The 22,222-nt window shown below is 37.7% G+C and overlaps 1 protein-coding gene across 5 annotated transcripts in view; it reads right to left on the bottom strand.

Moving 5' to 3' along the window:
* LOC124428262 (discoidin domain-containing receptor 2-like) overlaps positions 1-21,412 on the bottom strand; it is an 85,955-nt gene extending 64,543 nt beyond the window's left edge. For 4 of the 5 annotated variants that reach the window (XR_006943116.1, XM_046972156.1, XM_046972155.1 and 1 more), the window contains exon 1: positions 20,799-21,412. The gene's annotated coding sequence lies outside the window, so the exon portion shown is untranslated. Of the gene's footprint in view, positions 1-12,240; positions 12,630-20,798 lie in introns of all 5 variants that reach the window. The other variant, XM_046972157.1, reaches the window with a different exon arrangement.
* Between the last annotated feature and the right edge of the window lie 810 nt (positions 21,413-22,222).

Genomic DNA, 22,222 nt, shown 5'->3' with positions numbered 1-22,222 from the left:
TTCTTGATACGGATGCAAATTCTTGACGTGATCATAAAGGCAATCTACTTGGCAGAGGGACAAAAAAAGAAGTTCGAAGAACGGGGCACTTAGGCGACGTACGAAAAAGAGGAAGTCGTTCCCGCGAACGACAACTACTACGAAGAATAAGAAGAAGAAGAAAAAGAAGAGGGGAAGGAAAGGGTAGAGAAGTAAAGGGGAGGAGTCGAAAATTGAGCACCGCGGGCGAGCGCTGTAAATTAAATTTGGCTGCCAAGGAAGTCATAACGGTCGGCACGTGCTCGCTGTACGGCGTGCGCGTATATACGTCATGGTATTATAGAAAAAGAAAAAGAAAAGGAAGAAGGAGAATAGTAATAAAAAAAAAAAAAAAAAAAAAAAAAAAAAAACAGAAAAAAAGAAGAAAGAGAGAAGATAAAAAACAGGAGGAAAAAAAAGGAAGAAGAAGAATATAGAAAAAGATCTTTCTTCTTACCTCCTTTGTTTTCGTCGTTTTTCTTTTCGTCAGGAAGCGTGGCCGATACGTGACGCGAATGCGAAAATCGAATTCGTTTAAATCGACGTTAAAGCGCTGACGTGACATAATGTCTGCTTGACGATCGGAATTCCAGTGGATTCAACGAAATTCACCTTTCGCCAATGTTATTTCGCCATTTGTATCGCGATTTAATGCGTTCGATTGGAATAAACTCAAGCAGGCTGGCACGTGTCATCGTGGAATAGAAATGCATTGTTGCGAACGAACGGCGTAGACTCAGGAAGCGTGACTGATACGTGTTCAGATTTTCAATTATTTTATTATGTAAAAGCAAACGATAGGAAAAGTTAAACAATTACGACGATGATGTTTTTAAATATCGAAAAAGTACGATTAAATGTCTGCCGTTTGTATTAAATGGATGTTAGTTCATTCACGAAGATTCAACGTGAATAAAATCGATTTCTTCTGGAAATTCAAAACGCGAAAAATTGGTTCGTTTCACTGAACGCGCAAATTTTTCTCATTCAATTCTCTCATTGTCTCGCTCAATCATCCCATGAAATGATATTTTCCATAGAAAGCGCTACAAAACATTTCGTACAGACGACGATACGCTTTTAGCAGCGGAAACAATCGTCTAATGAAACAAGTACAATGTTACTGCTCGACCGATGAAGTCCAGTTTGTACGCTAGTCCAGAAGAGTCTCCCGTACTACTCGAATTTCCATTTGAAACCTATGCGAGTCGACGAAGATTACGCATAAGGCTAATTAAATTCGTTCGCACACAATGCATGTTTAATTAACCATCATCATTGGGTACCGGTCTCCCCTAACTAACGTCTACCTTCTCTTCAATTCCTCATCCCTCAGTCTCTTTTTATATGAAAGCTCATAATGCGAGAGCAAATAATAAGGGATGATCGACCCTCTTGTAAAAGTGCACTTTGCATTTTGCCCATACGGTTCCCTCTGTGAACAGAGGAAAACAGAAGGCACGGTTCTTTTTTTTTTGTTTCTTTTTTTTTTTGTTTTTTTTTTATCCTCTTATCTTATAAATTTGTCCAACAACTATACGCTCTAACGACCTTACTTAGGAAAGATCGATTGCTCGGAAAATAATAAAATATTTAAAAAGAACGAAGATTAGAAAGGCAACGATTAATTATCCGAAGTTTTATTTTCTACACTCGGTTTTAACAAATATACTTGAAAGAGGGATGCTTTTGATATATCGTGAACATTCTACCCCATCCTCGTTTCCTACCTAGTCTCATCCCCTTCCGATCGATTGCAGCTGAGCAAGCGAAACCTTCAAATTACCAGACTATTACGAATTCAAATGGCGCAATAATCGTGCGAACTATCACCAAACAGGAATATTTCGTGATGACATAACGTCAAATATGGGATTATACCAAGCCAATTTATTTCTCGGGCTACTTAGGCTCTATCAACATTTTGACTTAGTCAAAAAATACGGTTCATTCGTGATTAATGATTTGAAATGATTCTTATGGTGTATGAGTTTGTATACCTATTTAAAATACACGTTGTTAGCGTGTTAGTGATCGATTTGTTTCTTGTGCTTCTCTCGAGTTTATCTCATTCTCTCATCGACGTACACTTGACCGAGTAGTTCGAGGCACTTGGTAAGACACACAAACATACAGATAGGCACGTACAAGTGCGCTTCCACGAGTAGGTCGTGTCTCGGGCGATCTCTCCAAGAGTGGCGCCAGCGTGTAAACGAGCCGAGAGAAAGAGAGTGAGAGAGAGAGAGGGAGAGAGAGAGAGAGAGAGAGAGAGACCGGATGAAGGAAGAAAACAACCTGTATAGGGAAAGTTCTTCGTTCAGGACGTTCAAGAACCGATACAAGAATGCTAAACGAATAGCGATAAATAGATCGAAAGGATCGATTAAAAGCTCGTTAAGGTTCTTGTAATTATTTTTTCTCTTTTTTTATTTTTTCTTTTTTTTTTCTTTTTTTCTCTTTTTTTTTTTTATTTTGTTTTGTTTTGCTACTTTAATCGGTACTTAAAACTTTAGACATCTATAGTTATAAGACATGGTTTCTCATCTCATTGACGGATTTTAGCTGCTTGTTTAAAGACTTCCTCGTTATTGGCCAACGTCCGCGCTCTTTTCTCTACGTGTTATTACATATAAGTTTGCCTTAAGGATGGTTTATTTAAACAATGATGACATTATATTTGCTTTCTCAGAAATGTTATTTCTAACGAACGAACCAACTTTACGATCGAGAAACGTTAAGGAGCCGTCAAGTGGATCATTAACAGACCAAACTTCTTTTACCGAAACATCGACCAAATGCTCGTCACATATTTATAGAAACACCAAATCCACCAAAGGAGTTTTCCCTTTAAACATCGTGCAAACCTATTCTATCCTATCCTATCCTATCCTACCCTATCCTACCCTATTCTATCCTATCGAGCTGACTCGACAAGATGGTAAGAAAATCGAAAATATTCTGAAAATATTCTTCGTCTATGGAGTTATCCACTTTTAGAATATATTCCATGTCATAAATATATTGTATAAAGTATCAACTTATACTCCTATATACATAGCCATGTATACTCTTATATTTATGATCGACGATTTCTTACACGATCTTTTTTTTACGGTAGCGCGTTAGTCCAACCGTGCCGAATGGTTCGATCGTTTTATGAAAGACCACTGAGAGGTTGAAACCTAAAGGGAGAAGAGAACGGAAAAGAATAGAGAAAAAAAAAAAAAGAAAAAAGAAGAAGGAAGAATCGGGACGCCAGGGAGCATTGTCATTCGACGGATCGAAGAAAAAAAAAAAAAGATAAAAAAGAGGATATCGAAGGTTCGAAATTATAAGCAACATACGCTTCGATATGACGTAAAGTTCGGTACTGTTAAATAATGGCTGTGGCATAAATCAAAGTTACACTCGCTTCTTTATTGCTCTATTAAATGGGACAGCTGCCGGGACGCGCGGTTGGAAGAAAGAAGAAAGTACTGTGAACTCGAAATCGAGCTCGTTGTTACGAACGAGCCTGCTGGTACATTCATCTCCCTCCTTCGAAAAGCTGGAATAGAGGGACTTATCGGAGGGTAGGGGGACGAAGAGAAGGAAGGGTGCAAAATGTCGTGAACGATTCGTCGAGTGGCTAGCCTGTATCAATTCATATGCCCTCTGCCAGTGGTATTGTATTAATATCGTTCATTTCCGTCGACGATTTTGTCAGCCGTCCAGCAACGCTCATAACTTCAAGCTCGATACGCCGGATAATTGGAGTGCGCGATAGCTTATTAAAATTGCGGCCGAGTAACGTTGTTTCGAACTAATCAAAGTGCCAATAATCTGTAGGCTGATGGCATGTAGCAGTGAAGCAATTGCACGGTTCGTTGAATGAGAGACAGACAGAGAGAGACAGAGAGAAAGTATGTGCGAAAGAGAGAAAGAGAGAGAGAGAAAGAGAGGGAAAGAGAAAGAGAGAGAGAGAGAGAGAGAGAGAGAGAGAGAGAGAGAGAGAGAGAGAAGGACAGTAATAGTTTTCTCCTCATGAGTTAGTACATGAAACAAAGTAAGCGTCGGCTAAACTCGGGACTCAGGCTAAAAATACTTCGTCAAGAAGGAAGGAACATTCCTACTTCCGTAAAATAATTCATCTTCCGTATAATGGTCATTTCATGGACGGTGATAAACAAGAACATCCATCATCGTTAGAGAAACGTAGTTCTATCGGTTTTGCTATTTGATGCATCTTTCTTTCTTTCTTATAACCATACAATTCTAAAACTACTAATCATTTTGGGCTCACAATATCTCACCTTTTTTTTCGTTTGAAAATAAGTAAAATTTTTTTAATAATGTCATTGTCAAACTAATTAGTATCGTAATTTGTTCAAAATAAATAGTCAGAGCTCTAGACTGTTTAATAACCAAATATAAGAACAATTGTTCATTGTAGTAAATTGTTCGAGTCTCAATGATGATATTAAAATTTTAAAAGACAAGATGTAAAAAAGATTAAGTCAAGCTATCGATCCGTTCGTTAAGAATTCATTAAATGCAACGACGAAATTGTATCAATTGATATTCCCATTCCATCCTATCGAACTGATAATATTAATTTCCGCTAACGACTCGACCAAATGTCCCTCGTACTCTCCCTGTCAGTCTCCAACACAACGCATTGGATCTCGCTCTTCTATCCTCTTTCCTTGCAGCTTCGTAGAGAGACGGATCGAAGGCTGTTTACATAGAATTCCTACCGTGAAACCGCATCCAAGCAGGCCACAGTTAATTTTCGAGTAACACTGTGCCGCACGGCATCGAATACGGGTTCGGCTCGCTCAGACTTTGATAATGGACTCAGAATTTCGACGTCATTTCGACGCAAGCTGCGTTCAACCGCACGAGTTTAAACGAGCTTCAACTTGTTTCGCCGTCGTTGACAGAACAATTCGATACAAGCAAAATCACGCACCGACAAAATTGAACTAGAACAGGTCTGCTATTATTCATGACCTCGTTTGAAACGTGAAAATTTTGTTCTTGCGCTTAAAATACTTTTTAACGCAAAATACACAAAATAATCCGATGCCAAATGTGATAGATCTAATTTTGATATTGTAAACAAAGAAATAACGAATGATTCTATTAGTAGGTAAAAAAAAAAAAAAATCAAGATAAGCTACTTAGACAAAATTAATACAAGTACATCGTCGAGCTGATCTTATATTTATAAAAATATCTCAAGAGATCTCTTTTGTTTTTTGTTTTTTTTTCTTTTTTTTTTAAGTTAAGCTCTCATAAAAAAGAAAAAGAAAACATTAGTTTTTTTTTTGTAGCACTTTATGTATCAGCGATTTTCAATCGACGAACCTAGCCTTAGGGATCAAGGTGTACGTCATCGTGCCTTGTAGACTGATTCCGAAGGTCGTGTGTACAACGAACAGGACGGAAGAAGAATAAAAAAAAAAAAAAAAAAGAAAAGTGGACTAAACGAGGACAGAACTAGATGCTACGCTCGCTTTAATTCTAATAATAGCTCAGGGATCCCATATCGACTCGATTCACGGGGTATGCTTTTCATGGATCTTCATCTATTCAAAGGCAGATGCTGCCTACTCGTCGAGTACCTATGCGTATCCTTCAGTGTATACACACATACACACACACACACACATACACACACATATATATATCTACACATAATACATACATACACATACAAATGTACACGCGGCTTTGGAAATCTCTTCGTGGACCCTTCGATTTTGCAGAGCTGGCTTGGGATGTTAGACACACTTCGGGGAGCATTAGAGTCTTTAGCTCTCTTCGAATCAGAATGAGAGAAAGAGAAAATGAAAGGGGGAGAAGAGAGAGAGAGAGAGAGAGAGAGAGAGAGAGAGAAAAAGAGAGGGATATCCCATGAGAAAAACTTCTGTATCTTCTTTTGCTCTCGTTACACATTTGTCGATAAAATCGTTGCCCTGTACAACGACTCTTTTCTTGAACTTTAACTTGAAACGTAAGATTTCCTTCTACGACGATCGAGAACTGATGCTACGATCGTAAATGGAAGATAAAGAGAAAGAGAAAGAGAGAGGGGGAGAGTGAGAGAGAAAGAGTAAACTTGGATTTCTATCGTTTAAACTACGTATGGAGACAAGACTGGAATTTAACTGCGGAGTGGAAACGTTTATCCTTAGATCGATAGAAATCACGTTGCTTTAGTTTCTGAGTAGAGACTGAAACTCTAGTTCGTTTTTATCTCTATTTTGAATGAAAACGCAGTAACATGCTCTTTGCTTCTCATGAACATTTAGATGGACATTGGATTTGAGATAACTCGTATACTTCTCTAAGAAATGATTTTTATGTAGATGGTAATCCTGTAATATCCACTAACTTATGATTACGGAAATATTAAAAAAAAAAAAAAAAAAAAAAAGAAAAGAAAAAAAGAAAGAAAAAAAAATCTTTACTAAAAGTAGACATTATAACGAGGAAATTCTCATTAAAAATGATTCATTCGAAGCGAAAAAGGATTATCAATATTATTAATAGTTCGTATGAATGAACGATAACTTTAAGAATTATCATGCAAAGTTGAGAATAAAGAAAATATATTCTTATCCTCCTTTAGCATAACATACAAATAAGATAACTAAAATAACTATTTATGATTATCGTTTCTATTCGAAGTCCGACCAAACTGATTTCCATTTCTCTTTAGCCGCAAGAGATCCCATCACGATTTTTGGAGCGAACCGATTCGATACGAACGGTACCTACGTTATGGCGATCTTGCACGTTCGTGATATGAAAACATGGCGGGTCCAATCGGCGTGGAATCGTTTCGATCACGAATATTCCTCCCCCTATCTCGATATCAACCTAACTCGTGATCTCTAGGTAGGTATAACCAAGTATAACCAAGTATAACCGAGTATAACTGAGTCACGCTCTCTCGACTAGGATCCATTTCTCTATCCCCCGATGTCCGCCTGCGCTCGATAGAGGACAAAGAAAGCACGCTGCGAATTAATAAGCAGCCTTTAAGAACGGTAAAGAGATTTCCCGTGGTATAGGTACTACGTGCCGCGAAGAAAACCGTTGGCTCGTTTATAATTCGGTGCAGCTGAAAGGACCAAATAAGGTAGAATCGAGAGGCGTTTCAACGCCATTGTTAAAAGCCCCCGGGGCCTTTGGACCCATACAGTCTGTTCTTTCTGACTTTTGGGAATCAACGATTTTTTAGGAGGTGGGTGAGAGGGACTACAGGAGAAAAAAAAAGACGAGAGTGGAAGGAAGAAGGAAAGGAAGAAAATAAAAACTCCTTCTTACGGTTTATTCCAAGCGGCCAATGCGAGCTCATGCTTCGCCGAGTTTCGGCATAGAGCGCCATTTGCGCGTTTCAAATCCCTCTCCGCGGGAGACCCTATTATCCTTCCGCATCACATCTCTCTCTCTCTCTCTCTCTCTCTCTCTCGCTCTCTCTCTCTCTATCTCTTTCAATCTCACCCTCTTTTACTTCCTTAGCCTGCCTACTTCCAGTAAGTGGATTATCTTAGATATCCGTTTGATCTCTTCACCCCGGGATAGGACTACAGGTACAAGAATGAGTAGCTGATCAACTCTAACAAGTCTTCTGTCAGCTTCACAGGTGTTCTGTTTTCTTCTCGACCACCTACTACGATCTTTTGCACATTGATTTTGACATTGAGAAAATTTTTTGATTCGACAGACAGATATTTTTTTAAATATACGATGACGTACCAATAAAAAAAAAATAAAGTTTTTGTCAGAAAGCTTTAAAAATGTCTCTTGTTCCTAACGTTTATAACTTAAAATGAAATGTTGAAATGAAGGACAATCTTTATTATGTTGCATCTAACCGTATTCGTTTTGTAAAGTTTCCTTACCTGAGACACCTAAATAAACGCCTGTTAAATATGCACCGTGTACTTATTCACGTTAAAGTCAACGTGCTAGGTCGCTGAACACTTTTAGAAGTAGCATGACTCTTCCTTCTTGACTTTTTCGTTTCCATTCACTGCTCGGCACGATCAGACAATGGGACATCACGGAGTACTGGACGAGGGTGTAGAAACTTTAGGAAGAGCTTTTCTAGAGGGTTCCACGGTGTAATAACGAGCAGCGGCTCGCTTCACCGTTCTCCCTTTTTCTCGAGCAAAGTGAAAAGAAGGCGAGACGCGATCTTGCACAGAGTCCTTTCCGTTGAGGGATAAAACACGCTTCTTCCTTTCGCGATACGACGGACAATGACAACTCCCCATTCATTCATTCTCTCTCTCTCTCTCTCTCTCTCTCTCTTTCTCTCTCTCTCTCTTTCGTGGGCGCTCGTTGGATTCTTTTTAAACACGAAATGCATCGTGGTAGGAAGAAACAGAAATATACACTTTTTCTCTTCCACATTTCTTCCGTTTCGTTCACCGAAATCGTTCGCAGTGGTCGTTGCAAAAAGCAGTTAAAACGATTAAAGATCTCGAAAGCTTGGCAAAAGGAGAGATATCAGAGACATCGAGTGAAAGAGGGAGTGAAATGGAAAGCTTTTCGAGTTCTTTGCCATAGCGTTGGTTCTTGGTAAAAGAGGTAAAGAGAGACAGAAAGAGAGAAAAAGAGAAAGAGAGAGAGAGAGAGAGAGAGAAAATGAGTGAGTGAGTGAGTGAGTGCGTGAGTGAAAGAGGAACAGAAAGAGCGAGAGAAAGAGAGAGAACGAAGGCTGGGATATTGCGACTCGCGCTGAAATTGCCCCGGGCAATTGCACCGGAATCCAACTTCCATTCGGACTTATTATTTGAACAGGGGTAGCCCAGCCCCTTCAAGGGCTTAACGCTCCTCCGCTTCCGCTTCCTCCTTTTTCTGTTCGTTTTCTTCTTCTCTCTTTCCTCGCTATCTCCACAGCTTGTGATCGCGATGAAAGATAGAAACTGATCGAGCGTGAAGAGGACGGTACTGCTATTCGTAAAAGCGCGTTCATTCTGACTCCGAATAATGTCAAGCGAAACTTTCGATAGTTGATGAAAAAGCAACGGAGGTAGATAGGAATGTCTGTCGCCTTGATTACTCGATGACACGGAAAAGAATGAATGATCAAGGTCGTTCAACGTTTTGACCCATAACCTATACCTTTTATTTGCAAACTTTGAAATTAACATTGAAAATGAAGAGTCAAGGGTCAGGTTGTTATTTAGACGAGACATTTTCGAACTAAAAAAGTAATTACTATTGATTGACCTCTAGATAATTTATCGGAACGTCAAGATTTGACAGGATAATAATAAACCGTCTCGTGATGAGAAGTCACGACGATGGATTGCTAACGATCTATCACATTATTATTTCTTTCATAAATTCTTTATTTCAGCTAATTAATCCATTCATTGATACGCCTGATATGAAATAATTCAATTTTCCTATCGAACACACAGTGTTAATTAGCCGATGTTGTAAAGGGATATAGATCCCGGGTTATTCTTAGCAAAACATAAACGAATAATCCGCTCGGTTTACAATTGAGTTCAATCCGGCAAGCGAATTCGTCGTCGATACGCCGGAGGGAACGTTAATTACTCGTAAAACAATGGCCCTGAAATCGTACTACTCGTTGCAGTACGTCGGCCAATTTACTGCACGCGCAGTTTGACAAAAGTCGTAGAAAATCGGATCGATACGTCGCGTCGATTACTTCCGATCGAGCGACTCTTTCGAAACGGCGACGACGTTGCTTTCAAGCGCTTTATCGTACCCAAACGCTCGAACGTTTTGCAAATGCTTCGTGATCTTGAAAGTTTCACATCAGGTAAGCCGTCGTTCGTCGTAAGCTATCGATTTCCGAAACGTCGTGTACGGCTTAGGAAGCATGAGAAAAGAAAGAAAGAAAAACAGAGGTACTTTTTATCTTTTTAATCTTCGTTGATGGATGTAAAAAAGAAAGGTACAAAGAAAGATAGTGAGTCTATATACTGACGTAATTGAATTCGTAAGCAGTTTGTTGATTGATTCCTTTTATCTACCTCATTCCACCATACTTGACTTACATAAAATACCAAAAACTATTTTACGATTATTTCTTATTTTTTCTTATTTATCACAAATATTTAATATTTACATATCTCGATGTGATTAATGACAAAGCAATAATTATAAATTCTTCTTTCAAAGAATAGGATTAGGTCATATGAGAACAAGCCGTATTAGCAATTTTCGGGTATTCTACAATCTACTAGATCCTCTTTCACTATCGTACAAAGCGCATAATGGAGGAGGGGGGGGGGTGGGAAATAAGCTTGAGAAAGGGAGTCGTCCGGTTGAACCGCAAGATAAAACTGTCCGACTATGCGACGATTTCAGCGCGACCTCCGAGTAAAATCCGGAGTTGAAAGGGTATGGTGTATGTCCTCTCTTCCTCTCGTCTTTCTCCTTCTCCTCCTCCTCCTCCCTATCTCTTTCTCTCTGTGCCTCGACCGTTTCCTCTTGCCTCGCTGAACGCACGAGAAGCGAATGAAAACGTTCACCCCGACGAAATAATTCATTGTCCTCGAGGAAAAAGCGGTGATGTTTCACGCTCCTGTTGGGGAGCAGATTCTTCGCAAGTGAAAGCAATTTCGAAGATTCGTCGGTTAATTCCACTGTGATACGAATATCCTACGAGAGAATTAAATTAACCTATCTACTCTATACGCGTATGAGAACTCAAATTGAAGTACCCTGTTCACACATAGTTCTTCTCACTATGTAAATTGACTAACCTATCAAATCTTTTAGCCATGAGAAACTAGTACGATACGTATGATCATAAGGGGAGAAAAAAATAGAGAGAGAGAGAGAGAGAAAGAGAGAGAAAAAGATAAAAAAAAAAAAAAAAAAAAAAGAAAGAAAGAAAGAAAAGGGACGATGGTCATCATTAATCCACGCTTTAACATCGAAATAAGAAAAAAAAGTTTTAGTGAAATAAAAGTGGTAAGGCTAGCACCGCTATAGGAAATTCGAACAAAGGACGATGAGCGAGGTAAAAGAGAATAGGAGAGTGAAATGGAATACGAAATGAAGGGTGGCTCTTCTGTGTCCATCGTTACATGGCGTTTGTCATGACGGTGGTTTCCACCTCCTACGACGAAGTCCGTAGACGATACCTGGGATCCCTCTCTCCTCTCTGTACAATATTCTCTACTACCATGACACACACACACACACACACACACAAACAGATCTTCTCTCTTTCTCTCTTTTTTGGTATAGGAATCGGCACGCGTAGCCTGGACGTCCCTCTACTTTGTATTTTTGTATGTGAGAGGAACCATCCCTAGATAGAGACACCAATACGAAAAGGGTCCAAGGATTTGAGGTGTAACCAGAATGAGAGAGATGGAAGAGGACAGTAGCCAAAGGCACAAAGGACACCCGCATGCATTAAAGGGTAACTATTGCTTCGTGTTGGAGGCCCATTCTCTTCTCTTTCTACCGTTTCGAAGTTGGTGAACGTACCGCCACGCGACTGACCTTCCCTTTACCTCTTACTCCTCTTTATCCTCCTCAATGTTTTACTTAACGCACGCGGCGTATACGACCGGACGTTGGCTCCTGCATGCTAATTTCTCTCTCTCTCTCTCTCTCTCTCTCTCTCTCTCTCTCTCTCTCAAAGAAGAAAAAAGAAAGGACTCCTCTTTCTTTCGCTTTTTCCTCTTTTGTCTCTAACTCTTTCTTTTTCTTATCCTCTCTCAGACTCCGACATTCCAATTTGCCTCCCCTCGCCGTCACACTAATTAACCTCACTCCTTTATATACGTTATTTCCATCCCCTTATCAAATGTAACGACATACTACATCGAACATGCTATCTCTCTTTTCAACTTTTCTCTGAAAGACTTAATACTTGTTACCTTAAGATTCAGATGTAAGGAGTTAATTGGACAAGTCCTTTTTTTTTTTTCTTTTCTTTTCTTTTTATATGTTCGAATGTATGCTCTTAACACGAACTTAATATCTTGATCTACTTGTACTTAAAGAGTTAATGAAGATAATATCTTTTGTTTTTCCTTTTTTTCCCCCCTTCAAGCCAGATTATCTGGCAACTGAAAAAAAAGAAAAGAAAAAGAAAAGAAGACATCAGGTTATATGTTATAACAAAGGATGCTGATATATCGCAGGCATGTTATGATATTACGTTAAATCACAGATTTACGGGGAGGGGAAACATCGAAAAGGTGTATACGATACGGTACTTACTTCGATCGTCGTGCTCGTTAAAGCGAGAAAATACATTTCGCGCGTTCGGCACCATTAATTCGCTACACCGGCCTTTATTAATCGTTCACGCGATTTACGTTCCATTAAGGCACACGTAAACCCAGCGAGAGCGACTACGTTGATATTGAATTAATGAATCCACGACTGTCTCCTCTTTGAACGATAAAGAACGATCAAAGATGCCGCTTGAGCGTCGTTGCTAATTGCCTTTCCAACCGGAGCAAAGACAGAACGAGCAAAGATGAGAGCGACGAGTTGCCCGACGACGTTCATCCGAAAGAAAAACGGGTTCGCGGCTCGTTAAATGATACTCCTCGATCCTTCTCGTTTCATCTTCCTTTAAATTAATCCGTCGCGTTTTGGTGAATCTAATGGGGGAAAGGGAAAAAAGAAAAAGAAAAGAAAATTCAATCTAAATTATTTCAGTTACAGGTTACCATGGATATTCAATTTATTCTTTTGTAAAACTCAAAATGAAGAAAATTTTATTTATTACATCGATATGTTATATATTTGAAATGAATAGTTTATTTAAGGTACCATTGACCGCGAACAAATTTATCAAAGTTCATACAATATACCTTTGATTAACTCACTCAAGTTATTTCGTTCATGTTTCTAATCCACAAATTATACACTTAATTATAAATCCTGTTTCATAAAAATACATCGCATAACGTAAAAGTTTTACACTCGAAACCAATCTGTGGTATTTCAAAAGGCTCACGAACCAAGTTCCATCTTCTTTTTCATCGTCTCTTAAGCCGTTCGGTGCTTATACCGACACCAAACGCGGAATTGATTACGGTTTACGGCTAACGTTTAGAGCGCATATTTGCGTTACCGAAGCAACAGACCGACCAGTTCTATAAAGTCGCCATTGCGGAAATTATAACTCGTGTGCCATGCTGAGGCGTGTAAAACGCCCCTTTACAAAATAATTTACCGGCCGAACTCGTTAGTGTGACATTCAAAGCGTGGCGAGGAGAAGGGTGGGAGGGCGGAGATTGGAGCAGAAGTAGGGAGAGAACGGGAAACGTAGCAAGAAGAAGAGAAAGAGTCTGGTTAAATCCTGTGGTTGCGATCGTATTGCCACCAATTCTTTTTCTCTTTTTTTTTTTCTTTTTTTTTTTATTTCTTCTCCTTTTTTTCTTTTCTTTTTGGAGAAACAGAAAGAGCAAAAAAAAAAAAAAAGAAAACAAGAATAAAACAGACAGAATCGAAAGATCCAATTTTGGTACCTTTGTCTCTTTGTCTTTGTCTTTGTCTTTGTCTCTCTCTCTCTCTCTCTCTCTCTCTCTCTCTCTCTCTCTCTCTCTCTCTCTTCGTCTTCCCAGTGCTACGTAAGAAACGTTAAGATCGAGATCGCTATTGCATGCGGGTATTAAACCCAATGTTTTATCTGATTTTTGAACGGTCGAACGAAATCCTTTCTTTCTCTTGACTCAGGACCCGTGAGATCGTTTACGTTAAAACGCCACGAACGAGATCTGTTCCTGAGAGCTCGTACGTTTCACGATCAATTTATTTCCTTACTCTCTTTGGTTCTCTCGAACTTGGATAACAATAATGGGAAGGGAAGAGGTAACGTTGCTAAAAGCTTTCCGCAATTTTCAAAGTGATTATTATTCCATGGCCAAGGTGATACATTCGGCCACGTTTACGTACTCGATAAACTTACTCGACGGGTAACCTTTTCGGATTGACAAATCAAAATTTTCTAATTGACTTCGCGAAATAATGAAATTTCTTTATTATAATTTAAATCGTCATTGTTCCCTTGTAATCTTTTCAAAATGTTCAATCGTCGATTTCGCTTTTGAATATTAAGAATGTATGAAAATTTTCGAACACATATATATTGCTATCAATTAACTACTTTCATTCGAATTATACCAGTTCTCTAAAATATGATCTTTATTTAAAAAAAGAAAAAAAAAAAGAAAAATAAATAAAAAAGAGAGAGAGAGAGAGAGAGAGAGAGAGAGAGAAGGGGAAAAAAAGAAAACATCGATTTGCATGTTACCTGTCATTCCGAGTAGTTTCGAGAATATATTTTTCATTCCTCTCATCCCACATGAATTCCCATTGACTTTGGATCGTATGAATATTCAACGAAAAAGTGGAAAAAGAAAAAAAGAAAACAAAATAAAAAAAAAAAAAAAAAGAAAAGGGGGGAGAAAGAATTCCAAATAAATTTCGCAATAATATCCTCTTACTACGTGAAAGCTAGAGGAACGCGTTCGATTAATACTCGAACATTTCACGACCTTAGAAATATGAATAATCATGCTCGGCTTGAGGGAACCGAAGAACGAACATCGAAAACGTTGAAAAATATTCTTGTGCTTTGGGTGAGACTACAGAGCAGGTAACCGCGGCACAGCGGGTCGTCATCTCGACCTGCCTGTTGATATATCATCTCCACTTTGCAACAGTTCTCATCGCCCTAGTACCTCAACTCCCTTTTTCTTCTGCCGAAACAAGAAAGAATAAAAGAAGGAAAGGTACAATCGTCTACCGGTGGTCCATTCCCAGGAAGTTTGTCGCAAAAGAAAAATTCAAACAAAATTCAAGAAAGAATAAACCTTGGACATATATATAAAAAAAAAAAAAAAAATAAAACAAAAGAAAAAAAAGGAAAAAAGAACGAAGGAAAGAAAAAAAGTCAACCTCATTATTTGTGATATATGGTGACGATGGATTTAGTCATTCAAATCTCGTTATTAATAATTTTCTAAAATGTTTATTTAAAAAAAAAAAAAGAAAAAAGGAAAAAAACAAAATTAATAAAAGTGATGAACTGATCGATAAAAAAAAAAAGCGTTAATCGAACGAATAATGTATTAATTACAAATGATTAATATAAAAACGAATAAATCTATGGTTGATGGAAGAGAGAAATGTTGCAATCCAAGTAGAGGGTGTTAAAAAGGGGGAAAAAGAGAGATACCGGGGAAAAGTAAAAGAGAGGGACTATAACAACGAAAGGGAAGAGAGTAGGAGGAACACCTGGGGAATAGTAAATTTCTGTTGCAACGTAGCGCCGTTATTAGCATACGAGTATTTAGAATGAATTATGGGCGAGACCGCTTATCCTCGAGGGTGGATATATTTGGTACAGGGTTCTCGCGACTCTCCCATGTCAGGTGTATCCCTAAGGAGGTAGCATTATGTCCTCCCGCATATTTTATTTTCGCAGACTTGCTTGTGTTGAGCGAAGAAAGACGAAAAGAGTTCGAGCGAAAAAAAAAAAAAGGAGGTATAAAAATCGATGAGGTTGGAATAAATGGAGAAATATATTCCTGTCTTCTTGACATTTATGATTTGAAACCTAAGGATAAATGCTATATCATATAAATATGTATACCACCTAACCAAAAGACATCAACGAAGTAGCTCTTATATAGTGTAACCATTATCTTCTCTGAAGAATTTTGTATATGATAATTAATACAATTCGTTTGCTCTTTAATCGTTTTAGTTTCAATAAAATCTTCTGGATAAAAGAAAAAAAAAAAAAAAAGATAAAAAAAGAAAAAAAACAGTTACAGAGACAAATGTATTCCTTTCTGTTAAAAAATAATAGTCAGATAAAAATGCCAGATTTAAATGGACGTACCACTCAAAGGTCCTTTTCAATCTTTCAATTTGCTTTTTTAACCGATATCAAAACTGACTTGGAAAAGCGGAAGTGAAGTGAGGGAACACCAATTACAGAAAATCAAACCACTTTCAGGTATGCTTTTATCGAACGAACGCTTGAATATCGAATTTATTGGGATTCACAAAACAATTACCGGCTTCATCCCCCTTCCCGATTCTATCAATTATCCGAACTTCATGATGGTGATGTTGAATAGTAGTAGGGGTGAGGGAGGTGCACGAGGAGGGATAGCTTGATCATTATTGCCCGGGGATTTTAACCGTGAATCGTGGTAAAAGAAAAAAAAAAGAAAAAAAAAAATATTGGATGGTGCTACACGTTATCCATGAGAGAATAAGAGAACGAGTGAGAGAAAGATAATAAGCGATCTCGAAGCGTCGTCGTCACTATAGCGTCGTTTGTTATTAAAGGGAAAGGATCCTAAGCGTAAGATCTACTCTTTGACGTCGTAATTTTCCGAGTCGCTGCGTTCGCACGATGTACACTTATACAGAGATAAACGTATACGAACATACTTGGAAAACGATCTCGTATAACATGGCGCTTCTATTTTTCGCGAGAACAGGATTTTTATTCCCATACCAATGACCTTTTCCTTGACGCTAACGAACCCCTCGTTAACCATTTCCCTTATTATCCTATGGTTAACTCGACTTCATCATTTTCCTACGTTATTATGAACTCTACCGAGTTATCTCGATCTAATCTTTTTTTTTTTCCACGTTGAACTACGTCAAGAGAAATTGGTTTTATTTTTTCTTTTTTTTTTTTTTTTTTTTTTTTTTCTTACTTCGATCCTCTTTACAAATAAAATATCGACGATTCGTACGTTTGATAGCTCGAACAAGCTCGTCAGCTGTTTATGCCAGTTAGAAGTTTGAAAGTGAAGGTGCTTATTACCTAGCCGGAAACCGATTAACTCATGCATATCCAATGCACCTGTTAAAAATTATAAAAGTGATTTCAATCTTTCGATATTTTATTGCGAAACGAGTTATTTATTTATATTAACTATTGTATGGAATGTCGTACAGTAGAGCTATATAGAAAGATTGAAAATTGGATAACGATGAGTAATCAATAATATGACGACAATAAAACCTAATTAACATCATTCGTTTCTCTATGCACATTACAATTATCTTTCTCATTCATCTGACAATATCTTATATTTTTCTTTATTCACAATATTACTTATTAACTTGTTTCTTGGGGGGAAAAAAGAAAAACCTGATTCAATAATGAATTATCTTTCAACAATCTGACATTACCGTAACTCTACATATATCTACTACTATAGTTTTCCTTTAAATAATATCCCATGATTTTTTCTTTTCTTTTTTAATACTCCTGTACTGTCGGGCGCGATAAATAACACTCGACATGTAACTGATCAAATCGTCTTGTCCACGCGGAGCAATTAGAAAGCCATTACTTTTCGATCATGCGCAATGAAGCATGTCTGGTGCAGGGTAGAAAAGCGGTAAGCTTCCCACAGAGTTTCTACACCTTTTGAAGAAAAGGATATCCGAGGGTTAGAGATGGATGTCCGGCGATCAGGTGCAGTGAGATACCCACTGACTTTGAATTCGTCGCCAGTAGAGACCGACGTATCTTCTCTCATTCTCTCTTTCTCTCTTTCGTTGACGTCGAGTTGTCATCGTGCCGATACTCGGACACCCGCTGTTTCTTTTTCGTGTTTGGAAAGAGCGTGGATAAACGACACTCGAAGGGGAGTCCAAAATTCGATGTTAAGAATTTTCTGGCATAAAGATAAAACGGGTAATAATGTTAAAGAAATATCGATATACTTGTTTTATCTTCGTCCATCGAAATATTTTTTTTTTAATGTAAATATACAAAGGGGTAGGTATGAATTAAAAAAAAAAAAAAAAAAAAAAAAAGAAGAAGAAAAACGAGAAAGAAATAAATAAATGAACGAATGAATGTATTAAATAAATAAATCAATAAATAAATCAATAAATAAATCAAAGAACAATATAACGAAAGAATAATTAACATTTTCATCTTACGTATCTTTTAAAATCTTTAAACGTCCTGGAGATCGTAGAACAGAGAATGAAATGGCAAATGACTGACAATGGGATCTACTCGCATGAGAAATGTGTGTTCGCTCCCTTTGTGAAAGCGCGGTTCTGTGTCGGTCGCGTTAAACTTCAGCGTATCCATTCGACTCTATCCCCACGTACACGTTCATTTCCGAGAAGTTAATATTCAAAATGAACATCGGCGATCCAAGTTCGGTCGCGCTGCCGTTAATCTTCGATGGCATATGGGAGTAGAGTTCGCTTTATTGCGTCCGCGTTAATTATGCAAACGAATAATTAATATTTCGATTACTTCGATGACATCCTACGCCTACGCAGGAATGATGATACCTATTTATTATTCGTATGAGGATATTGTTGGAATTTGATACAATAGATAGGGGAAGAAAATGAGAAGAGAGAGAGAGAGAGAGAGAGAGAGACAGAGATAATACAAAGGAATCTTGATCATAAAGCAATAACAGTTAAAAACTTGAAAAAATAAAGGCAAGGAAAATAACGTAGAATTAATAATCAATAATAGATAATTATAAAATGAAATCACAATTATTAAAAACAAACAAACAAAAAATTTATTGATGCTATTAACAATTTTACTAATCTATTAAATCAATTAATAATTCATACAATTTCATTATATTTCTATACATTGCACGACGATCCTTCTAACTGTTGCTTTTTATTATTTCATTACACGATTCGTATAAAGAGAAAAAAAAAAAATTGATGGCACTTATGGAATAATTCGGTACTTCCGCTTACTCTTACTCTCACTCAGTCACTCTCTCTCTTTCTTTCCCTCTTTCTCTCTAATTCCTTTCTTTATTCTCGATGAGTTTCAACTACGTGAGAAAGAGAGAGAAAGAAAAAAAAAGGGAAAAAAAAGAGAAAGAAAGAGAAGGATAAGAAATCGTCGAGGGGCTATAAAGGATCGTTCGCGAGGACTCCGCTCGTTGTTGCGCGGATTAATAATAACTAGATGATAATTTACGACGGCAGTCTTTCGACGGGCCAGTCCTCAGGCAGGTAAGACTTTCTGATGGGGACTGAGAGTCCAAGAGACGTCGTAAAACTCGTACACCGTCTTTCTTTCATAATGAAGATATTATACGGAACCAAGAGTGAAGAATCTCTCGAAGAATATTCGCTCGTAATCAAGATGAGTATCGCATTGACTCTCATTCGTGGATCAATTTGCGACTAAGCGGTGGATCACGATCTTCCACCTCTACCTTTTTGGATAACGAATGGCTAGCTCATCGTGATGATTAACTCGCTTAAATTTACCTTTCAAAAAGAAAAAATAAAAGAGGGAAGTATCTTTTTCCTATGGGAAAAAAGAAAAAAAAAAATAGTATCTACACGATGAAAGAATTGTTCTTCCTATCGCAAAAATAAACTGTTAGACTTATGAATATATTCATGATATTTTCATCAATATTCAAGATCTATTTTTCCTATCGCTCGCGTATCCCATCCGAAATCACGAATATGACATGGACCATATTTGTGACTGGACCTCCTCGATTTATCAAAATGTAATGCCATAGTTATATAACGTCGTTAGAAGTTATTCACTTATTTATTCGTTTATGTAAGATCTTTCTACGAGATAATATTAATACATCAATTTCTAATTCACGTTTCGACTTTTTATTCCGAATATTTAGTCTAGTTGGAATAGATACTTGAAAATTCAAGGATAACTTAAAGATACTAATCCAATAAGTTTCTTTGGATTATCCCAAGGAACCGTCTGAATGAAGTAAAAAAGATCATTCGGAATGTCAAACGAAGTAATCCGTTTAGCCGTGCGATCCGATCAAGGCTGAGATCGTGAAGAAACTCAAGGAAAATTCAAAGATTCTTTTCTCGAAGTACCACTATCACTTCTATCGTCCTAGAAAATCGTCAGGCTCACATCCGGAGATACGCTTGGAGCATTTCCAGTTCTCACCACGGTCTATCTCTCTCTCTCTCTCTCTCTCTCTCTCTCTCTCTCTCTCTATCTATCTATCTCTTCCTTTTCCGTTTCGCATTCGTCATTGCCTGTTGCGTTATTTTGCCCGTCTGGCGGTATACCTACACTTCCGCGGGAAAGCAAGAATAATATCCATCTTTAGGGGAGAAAGATTTAAAGGAGGGTATACACGTAATGTCCTACAGCTCGTTTCTCACTAATAGATGGCCTCTTCCTTTTCCACATGACCTCACCGATTTCTCTAGTAGCAGGAAATTAGCAAGTCTTAGGAACAGATCCAAACTACTAATCGCCAATGTGCTTCTCCCTCTACGATCCCTCTGGGACACCTCGACTGGCTTTTCCAAACAAACTCCATTTCCCTTTCCTTCTTTCTTTTTCTGACTTTCTTCTTCCGTCTCTCCTCAATCACCTTCTGCCATGAAGGGTGACTCGTGGGATACTTTAATCTTATCCAACTCATAAAATTGTCGCTTTATCAGAACGATCGTTTCTTCATTGGAGCATTAAAATATACGTTTGGTTATTTCGTGGCACTTTCGATGAATTTCAAAATCGAAGGATTAAGGGAATATTATTTTATAACTTGGGATTATACGAATTTATGAGGAAGGATTTTAGGAATCCGTAGACTGAATTTTTTGCAAACTCGTTAACGGGAAAAAGTATAACTTTTATCGTATTTCCCATCCCAAAAAGTAATCACCATAAAAGATAATAAAAACGAAGCCTTAAACGATTCTAAAAAAAAATTTTTTTTTTTTTTTTTTCAATTATCACTCGTAGCACTTTCATTTCTAACGCAATTCTTTATGCTCACCTTGTTAATTGTTATCCACATGAGCCGTCAGCAAAAGTACGCGTAACACACACGATTGGACACGAACTTGTAGATCATCGAGAACACACGAATGTTATCTTTTATTTGTTTCTTTCCTTTCTCTCTCGTTTGTTCGACGTAATGTAAGAAAAAAAAAAAAAAAAAAAAAAAAAAGAAAAAAAAGAAAAAAAGAATTCACTTTCTGCAAGTAGAATAAAACACTTAAGCTAATCACAATTATTCTTTTTATTACACTGGTCGAAGTTCTTCCAAAAAAAGATAACTGCACACAGTATTAGCTTGTTCTCCATATGTAGTTTTCTAAATTGTTAGAAAAATAAATCTCACGGTGCTATAATCTTGGCTGTTATTTGTTTGTTTGTTTTTTTCTTTTCTTTTTCTTTTTTTTTCTTTTTCTTTTTTTTCCCTTCTTCGAGCAGCTGTCCCTTTCCCCTTCCACCGATTTTTTTCTTTTTTGTTAATATTTCTACGACGGCGCGACGGCACGAGATCGAAGATCAACGCGAAGGAAGAAGAAAGATTAGAAAGAATGACACGCAAAAGGTCACCGTACCGTCACGGCGCCACGGCACTAACTGACAGCCCGTCGAGAATCTCCGGTTGGTCGAAGCGACCTCGGAGGAGAGACTCGTGCCGTGAGGAGTAGGGATAACGCCAGTAGAGGGGAGCAAACCTCACTCTCTGGCACGAGACCCTCTCTTTTTCTCTCTTTAACGCACTCATACAAACGGACACATCAATTTCATCGCGTACTTTATGAATCTAAAAAATAAATATTGTATAATCATAAACATTTTTGCTTTCTTTCTTTTTTTTTTTTTTTTTTTAATAATATTAATGCACCTTTATCATAATATCCATTACTTTTATTCGTAATATTTTACATATTTTATTGTTATTGTTATTATTAATATTATTATTATTGTTATTACAATTATCGTTAGTAAGATCGACATTATTATTATTATTATTATTATTATTTTGATTATTTTATTATTATTTATTATCCGTTTATTAATTTTATATTATACAGATTAATAAGCTTCCATTTCTCACTCTATTCTACCTCGCTCACTTTTCTTTTTTCTTCGGTTTTTATCTTTCTCTGGCATCGGCAAACGACACTCGCACAGCATCATCCCCTCTACTCGACATTTCTCCAACTGTCCGTCCGAGGATAGAGGGGTGGAAGTGAGCACGTGGGCACAGGACGTATAGAAAGGGAATGGAGAAGAGGCGACGAGGGAGAAGTACGACCCGAAATGGGGTGAGGTTGCAAAATATGTTGTAGAAATGGGGTGGCCGATGAATGCGGTCGCCCGTAGACTAGGGATTTTATTGATCTTTTTTCCACCCCAGGAGAGCGTATACGCGCGCCCGCTTAATTAAGCGACCGCTGGCAC

The sequence above is a fragment of the Vespa crabro genome, chromosome 11, assembly GCF_910589235.1.
Source record: "Vespa crabro chromosome 11, iyVesCrab1.2, whole genome shotgun sequence".
Classification (NCBI taxonomy): Eukaryota; Metazoa; Arthropoda; class Insecta; order Hymenoptera; family Vespidae; genus Vespa; species Vespa crabro.
Note: the sequence above shows the minus strand (reverse complement) of the source record. Positions and strands in the feature narration are given on the sequence as shown.